The sequence below is a fragment of the Pteropus medius genome, unplaced genomic scaffold (assembly GCF_902729225.1).
Source record: "Pteropus medius unplaced genomic scaffold, Ma_sr-lr_union100, whole genome shotgun sequence".
NCBI classification, from domain to species: Eukaryota; Metazoa; Chordata; class Mammalia; order Chiroptera; family Pteropodidae; genus Pteropus; species Pteropus medius.
The window spans coordinates 1,804,749-1,813,541 of record NW_024352785.1 but is presented as its reverse complement, the minus strand read 5'-3'; positions in this window follow the sequence as shown (position 1 = coordinate 1,813,541).

The window sequence follows — 8,793 nt, the reverse complement described above, 5'->3', positions numbered from 1 at the left end:
ACACAAAATTTCCAAGTGCTCTGTGTATGTGACAGATAGGAGGTACACCTTATTATTATTATTTTTGATTAGTACCATTTAATCACTTAACACTATTTTTCTATTTATTTTACTAATTCTTATTCTACCTGACTTCTAAAACCATGAGGCTCTCTCTCTACACCACACAATCCCAAGTCTTTATCAATGACCACATCTCTACCTTCCGTGTGACTTTCCTGAGCACCTGAGTTCCTAAGCCCAGTGGTAGTTAAAGCTCCCAGACTAGACAGAACCAGAAGAGGGCTCCAAAACTCTTTACTATGGCTCTTTACACCTGAAGCTTCTACAAATTGCAGGTTGGTTAGGTAGGATCCTCCTCACTCCCTCTAGTCCCAGGAAGCCACAGTTTTATATGACCAAAATTTTGCTCTATCTGCAGAGTGTCTGAATGTTCTGATTATGGATGTCATGTAGCCTAGGATCCTGTAGTCCACCCTGAGGCCTAAATCAGGTCTGTGACAAATTACCATCTTTCAATTTGAGGAGTTCTGCAAAGAACACAGCTGGCCTGCTTGCACATGCTTGGAGAGATGCAAACTCTCCTTTATCTCATTTTTTATCTTGCTCTAGGGCAGAGGTCAGGAAACTTTTCGTGTACATAATCAGACAGTAAATATTTTAGGTTTCGTAAGCCAATCATCTCTGTCTCAAATACTCAATTCTGCTGTTGTTGCATAAAATCACCCATAGACAATACCTAAATGAGAATACTAACAATTTGTCTAAGATCTTATAAGTAGTAAGTGTCTGAGACAGGTTTAGAACCTACAGCTTATATATAATGAAAAATTTTCCAGAATTATTTTGCTCAATATTTATGTATTGAGAGTTTATTTGCGCTAAGAACTGTTTTGGGCAGAGATAAAACCAAATAAAAATACCTACCCTCATACAGTTTATGATTTAATAAAATCAACTCCTTTATGTAGTTAAAATAATACCCAAAGCTTGAAATTAAAAATTCTATGTTTTTTGAACTATCATCTAAATCCCCACAGGCAGCTTGTTTTACCAACTTTTGTTTTAGGCCTTCTGTTAGTCATTTCCACAACTCTAAGCAACATGTTCACACATCTCTTCTTGATTGGTCAAATTTAATATGTGCCTCTACTTTACTGAAGATAAAGATATTTTTTCTCCTTTTCATTTATTGTTGTTCTTTCTGCATTCTTTCACATTCCAAGTATTTTTAGTTAACTTTTTACAAAAGTAAAAATAAAATTTCGTTGAGGTTTTCATCTTTATATCTTTCTCTGTAATGGTAATTGCATGTTCTGTGTTTTGTAATTGGCTGTTTTTAAATATTTAAAACTAAATAAATAAAATATATCATTTTAATTGTGTAAGTATTGTTTGGTGCAAGTTCGGGTATTATTCTGTCATTTATTTTCTCTAAAGGAGTAATATAATGTTCAAGTGGGTTCTCATTTTTTATATAATATGAGTAGATTTTTTTTTAATTTAGTAGTTATATATAGACTGTGGCATTGCAATATAATAATCTCCTGAATATTCCCCTTGAATTGAATGGATTGTCTTAATATTTAAATATAAAATACGTTAATATTTATTTATGCTGCCAAAAGTTAACAAGAAACATTTTAGAAAGTCTTTCTTAACTGTCCTAGAAGTGATAAATATAGGTACTGTCTTGGAACAAAATCTTTTCTCTATATATTTCTATTATTTCTCATCATTTACATAACATATTTTCTTTGTGTGAACAGATTAGGAATAGAATAAACCAAAAACCCAGCAACATCATTTACTTTTCTTCATAATTTAAAAATAGATTTTCATTTTCAAAAGCAAAAAGTGTAACATAGCAATTATGACCTGTCTTAGTCAAACAAAATTCTATCATTTCAATATATTCTTTAATTAAAGTAGATAAACATGGTCTATTTCTTAATAATTTCTTGTAAAAATGACTAAAACTAAGGTTTTGTGTTTCCTTTGATTTTGTTTTTGAGAAATCTTTTGTTCTATCATGGAGAAGTCATCTTCCCTTCACATTTGATGAATAAGGTATGATACCTTTGAAGCCAGGGTGATTATCTTCCCAGAATTTTCTGTCCCGTCAGGAATAATAAGTAACCTTCTATTTTAAAGGACAAATGATAATTACACATTTCCACTTACTTTGAAAACATCGTATATACTTCATGATTTTTAAAAATTGTTTTCTGTATGAGAAATTACTGATAACTGCTTTATGGTATACCTACTGTATTATCTGCAAGCATCGTCTTGGATGAAATTTGAAACAGATCAATGAAGATTTTTCTTAACAACATTTAATTATATACTTATACACTATTTCTATGAAAGTCATATTTTTAAAAATGAGTATTTTAGGTCAATATCTAATAGCTATCTAGTATTTTTTCTACTTTAGTTAAGATACATATTTTTTATGTAAGTATTTACATGTTGACTCATAAAATGACATTCTATAAAAGCTATTTGGGGAAAAGATACTTCAACCTAAACATTATGTTTTGATCATTAAAATGCCATATTCAATCAAACATTTCATTAAAACTGATAATATAGTGAGTGAATTAACCACATTTAAACCATTAGTCTTTGAAGAAGTCTTTTTATTTATATTCATTATTAGTATTATTATATTATCTTGAAACGATTGAAAAATGACAAAATATATATTTTTAAATCTTGAAAACATATTAGTGCCAAGGAAATTTTTCAGAAATAGTAGTACATGATAGCTTTCCATTTACCATTATTAATTGTCTTCAAGCCAAAGAAAACACTGAGAATAAAGGAACGAAGAGAAGGTCCCATTGCTGCTTTTCTGTTCCTAGTCTAACATACCTCTTTGGAATAGTTCTGAGATGGGCCTACTAACCATTTTATTAACAACCCTAAAAGGAATCATTATAAGAAATGTATGGTACTACACAATTAAATGACTTTGTTGACATTTCAGTACATAATAATCAAGTTGCAATAAATGTAGCATGTTTCTAGAAGATGTCATTGTAAAATCTTCTAAATAGGTAAATAATCTAGACACACTTGCCTTTTAAAAATGACACTGGGAAACTAAGCCTCAGGAGACATGTCAGCTATAACAAGCAAAAGCATCCGATTTTCATTTATCTGTTTAGATTAAAATTAATGTGCAATTATTTAGCATTTTTAAATAAAAACTTACATGCATTTTTTTTCTCCAAAGAAAAGTATCAAAATACCAATACCTTATGCACACATACTACTCCGCAGAAAATATTAAGAAAATTAATAAAGAAATCAGTATCAGTCTGGAGTACGCAAGAGTTGCAAAATACATTGATGGCTTCTTTTATACGTGTTTGAAAAATTAATTTCAATTGCCTGAATACTGATTCTTAGACTTTCATTTAAAACTTCCTTTTTATTTTTTTCCCTTCTTCAAGACTAAGCAGGGAAATGATATTGCAAATTAAAATCCATACAGTGTTTTTCAGAAAAAGAAATAAAATCAGTGTTCCTTCTTAAGAAAGCAATAGAATATTTTCATTGCCTTATTAATAAGGTATCAAAAGAGGAAAACATCACAAAGAAAGGTTGGAGACAAAGAATGCTTTATGAAATAAAACATACGAATGTTAAATATCCACTAAGGCTCAGCAATTTTTATAAATTTTAAAAATTATTTCTAGTCTCATTTGTAACATTTTTGTGTCAACTATGAACTTTTATAGATGCTTAATATTACAAGTCATAAATAAACCTTCTATTGACACCATTTATGCTTCTATTTACTGTTCCATTTCTTCTCTCCTTTACAAAAAGAATTTTCTACACTTAGAAATTCCAATTTCTGTCCTTTGTTCTCTCTGAAACCCACTGCAATCAGGCTTTCTTCTCTGCCATCTCATGGAAACTGCTCTTCACAAGGTCTTGAATGACCTCTAGTTTGCTAACACCAATGATAAAGTTTTAGTTCTCGTCTTATAACTTCTTAGCATTGAATCATTTGCCTGAGTTGCTTGATTTTTTCTCTTTGATATCTTTCTTTTAACATGTCTCCTTGCTTCCCATTATACTCTTATTTGACCTGCCACCCTCATTACTCCATTTATTAGCAGCACATCAATGAAAGTGGTCTTTTCAAAATACAAATCAGTTTATGTCACTCCTTTGTTCAAAAGCCCACAGTGGCTATGCATATCACTCAAAGAAAAAGCTACATCTTTCAATGACCTACAAGGCCCTTTATAATTTGTCTGTATTTACTTTGTGGCGGTCTATCCCTATTGCTCCTTACTCAGTTTACTCCATACTCTTTAGTTTTTTGTTTGTTGGTTGGTTTTTTCTGTTTCTCAAAAATTCCCCAAATATTCTCATCTGAAGGCCTTTGCTTCAGATTTCTTCTGTCTCTTCTTCAGATATCCTTTTCAACCAACTCCTCCATCTCTTTCAAGTTATTTGCATAAATTCCTTATTCTCAAAGATATTTATAACGTCAATCCTCTTCATACTTGAGCTGCCCATCTTCCTTCCCATTACCCACAGAAATTCCTAATGCCTTTAACCTCTATTTTTCTCCATAGCACTTCCTAAAGTAGTATATAATTTACTTAGTTTGTATATATTTTGTTGGTTTGCTTCTGTTTCTCTCTGCTAACATGCAGACTTCATAAAAAAATGTTTTCTGTTGTATTCACTGATACACCCCAAAGGTAATATCACACTGTGCCATTTAATAAATATTCATTGAAAGAATAAGTAAATAAAGACTTTAGAGTATATGTTCCAAATTTCAAGTTAGTAAAAAAAAATTGATAAAGATAAAAAATTAAGAAAAATATTTTTCTTCCTGTTATTTTTATTTATTTTCTGTTAAAATTCATATAATATACACATATATCATATATCATCAGTTTCCTTAAACGTCACCCTCACTAGGCTGTAAAATCCTTGAGGCCAAGTGCTATTCTGAGTCATCTTTATATACAATGCCTGACAGCACAGTGTTTTGTATACAATAGGCACTTAAAAATTAAAGACACCAGAAGCAAAAGAGACAAAAAAAATTAGATAAATTGTACTACATAAAAATTTAAAAGTTTCATGCTTTGTGTCAAGAAAGTTAAAAGATAACTCAGAGTGGGAGAAAACATTTTCAAATCATATATGTGGTAAAGGACTGGCATCCAGAATATATGTAAAATTCTTACAATTCAGTAGTAAAAAGATAAGTTATCCAATTTAAAATTATCAAAGAAAAGGAAATTTAAAAGGAAATATCTGTCAAAAATATATGCAAATAGCCAAAAAGCATGGCTAAAATAATAATAATAATAATGAAGAAGAAGAAGAAGAAGAAGAAGAAGAAGAAGAAGAAGAAGAAGAAGAAGAAGAAGAAGAAGAAGAAGAAGAAGAAGAAGAAGAAGAAGAGGAGGCAGCAGCAGCAGAAGCAGGAGGAGGAGGAGAAAGTTAATAACAAGAACTGGTGAGAGATGTGAAGAAACTAGAATAAAAAATGATGGAGTCACTTTGCAGTCCGTCAAGTTGACAGTCCCTCAAGATGTTAACTAGAATTATCATGTGACCCAGAAATTCCACTCTTTCATATACTCTCAAGAAAACTGAAAACACATATCTACACAAAAACTTGTATAATAATGTTCATAGCCACATTAATCATAATAGACAAAAAATAAAAGCAACCCAAATGTATCAACTTGATAAACAAAATGTGGTATAAGGCAACAAATGGGAATAAAATTCTGATACAGACTACGAAGTGGATGAACCTTGAAAGCATTATGCTAAATGAAAGTAGCTGACCCAAGAAGATGACATGTTACTTGATTTCATTTATATAACATGTCCAGAATAAACAAATCTATAGAGACAGAAAGTAAAAATAGAGTTAGGGAGTGAGTTAGAATGGGGGATGACTGCTACTGGTTATGAGGTTTCTTTTGGGATGATAACATTCTAAACAGATTTTTCCAATGGTTATAAAAATCTGTGAGTATACTAAAAACATTGAATTGTATACTTTAAAAGTCTTATATGAATTAATCTAAATAAATTTGCTAAAAGTAACTATAAAATAATAAATGGATGTCAAGGCCATAATAATCTTGCAAAGTCAACTCAGTTTAAGGTGAAGCTGAAAGTTGACAATTTATAGTTAGACAGGGCAGAGTCAACTTGGAGTCTTTGGACACCAGTCTTTATTTTTATATACTTTTTTTATGCATTGCTCTAGTTATTTGTGTAGAAGAATGGAGAAATAAAAAGCCTGTGTGATTTTCCTTGTTTTTAGGCCATATGATTTCATCTGGTTAGCAATGTTTATGCTATTACAATAACAGATTCTAGACAGTATTATAAACATATACTCTCATTTACTCAGTTTGTGATTATCTATGACAATGAAGGGAAACATGTAAAGGGGGAGCAGAATCATTCATGTTAGCCTTTAAAAATAATGTAGCTTCTGTTCTAAGAATTTCCAATATTATAAACACACTGTTGAAACTTCCAAAACCTTCCTATTCATATTTTCCTGCCTGCCCTTTAGCTTAACTCATCCACACTCACTATTTCCCACTCTAGACAGAATTAAACAGGAGGATTAACAAATATGAAATAGATTATTCAAAGTAAAGAAGCTCAATTTATAATCCAGAAAATTTATTTCAATTCATGACTCTTTTATCCACTTTATTTTATTATCTTTATCTTATCAGTAACCTTGGAAGAATAAATAATTAGACAGCTCCAGACTCAATACCAATGTCTCTTTGTCAAGAACTTATTAAGGGACTATTGTGTAAACTAGACTGTTCTGCTTGCCAAAAGGAAAAATAATCACTTTCAACTTAGAGTCATCCTCCTTTAGCTTGAGACCAGGAATACTAAAGTAAAGACAAAGAAAACAATGATTTCTTAATTACTTAGTTTTAGCCAAAAATAATATTTCTTTTTCCTCTCTTCTGTGATAGATGTTCGGTTTATTCACTCCTGGACTCTGTGGGGTGTGGTGTTCCACAGTAATGTTAGAATTTGCCCTTTCTCTCACCCCAGTCCAAAACACATACTGTATATCTATCCTCTCCGGGCAAACCTCCCCCGACTCACCCTTTCTTCAAACTCCAGTGGAAGGCAAATGCTGCAGCCAGCAGCCTTGCTTTCATGGAGGAATGAGTGATTTTGATTGACCCAGCTGTTCTTAAAGTAGTCTGACGATTTCCATCTGTGATTTCTGCCTCACATCCTCTTCTGCTCTCCTATCTGCCTCCACCAAGCCTGAATTGGTCCTGGGTTCTATCGAGTTCTGTTAAGCACATTACTTTCCATATCGCTGTAACTGTTTTCCTTGAGTGTTTGTTTTGTATGCGTTTTCTCTGCTCTGGTTTATTGATATTATCCCATCTACTTTGAGTCTTTCAGAAATCCATGGAAATATTCCTTTATCTTACTGTTTTATCAGCCTTAAAATAGCCATCTTCTCCTCCAACTCTTCTTCCTCCTTTTTTATCTTCTCCTTCATTATAGTAGTTTTTAACTAGTAAAATGGGATTTTTTTTTTAACTGAGTTAAATGGAATAAAGATGAAGGGGAGGCAAATAGCTGTACTCTTTCTACCATCTTGAACTGAAAACTCTTGCTAATATTGTATGTATTTACCTGATTTCATATACACTATCTCAAAGCTGTTTCAGGTACTTAAGGAACTGTGAAAGGGAGATTGTGCTTCATTGCTGTCTGCTTACTTTACTTTCTACACTACAGATGGCTGTATTATACCCTACCTGCTCTCTCTATCTCTCTCTCCATTAAATCTGAGCAATTGGTTCTACCCCTGTGTTTTCTTGTGTTGCACTGTTGGGGAGAGTAATTATCTGCCTGTTCTATTTTTCCAGGAAGGCTAAATCCCCGAATGTAACCATCCTGAAAAAACTTCTGTTAAGAACAATAATATAATCCATGATAAATATGATAAATATGTAATGCAATCCTCATTCCTGGGTAATGGCAAGAGTTCAGGGTTTTACTGTTTCACTACATCATGCTCTACATACTGACTCAAATGATAAGACCTATTTTTTAAGTAGAAACTACTCTTTGTGTATACCATATATCAGGTATTCTTTTGTTATTAACTATCATTGTTTTCCTTTATGCCCTATTATTTTCTTTACAAATAACAAAACAAAACAAAGATTTGCATATATTTGCCAGTGAAACTTGCACAGAGAATTTCAGACCCAGGACTAATTATATGTTCTTCACTAACGCAAAAGAATATTGATGTACTGTATTTATATTATCTCCACTTTTTTCACCTTTTCTGAACATATATGTCTGTATATATCCAGATATTAAAAAATAAGTGAATAAGGAATACAGTAGCACATTCTCCTCAATATCCATGCACTAGACAATGATACATTTCCTCATCAATGATCATGTGTACACAATAATAAAAGGGACAGATTATAAATTCTGACATCTTCTTTTCTCCCCTGTTTTCTGATTTCCTACCTACTGGCTATCTCTGTCAGCAATAAATAAATGAAATAAAATTGTGGAGGATTTATAATTATAATAAATAAATGAGCCTAGGTATCATATGTCAAGAAACAATCTATTTCATTCCTTTTTAATGTATAGGCTTGCATGTGTATTCTCTGTGAACTATTATCTATGCACACTTTGTCTGAATAAGAACCTATAGAAAGAGCTGTAGGTGGTTACTTTAACAAAAAGTGAATTCATTAA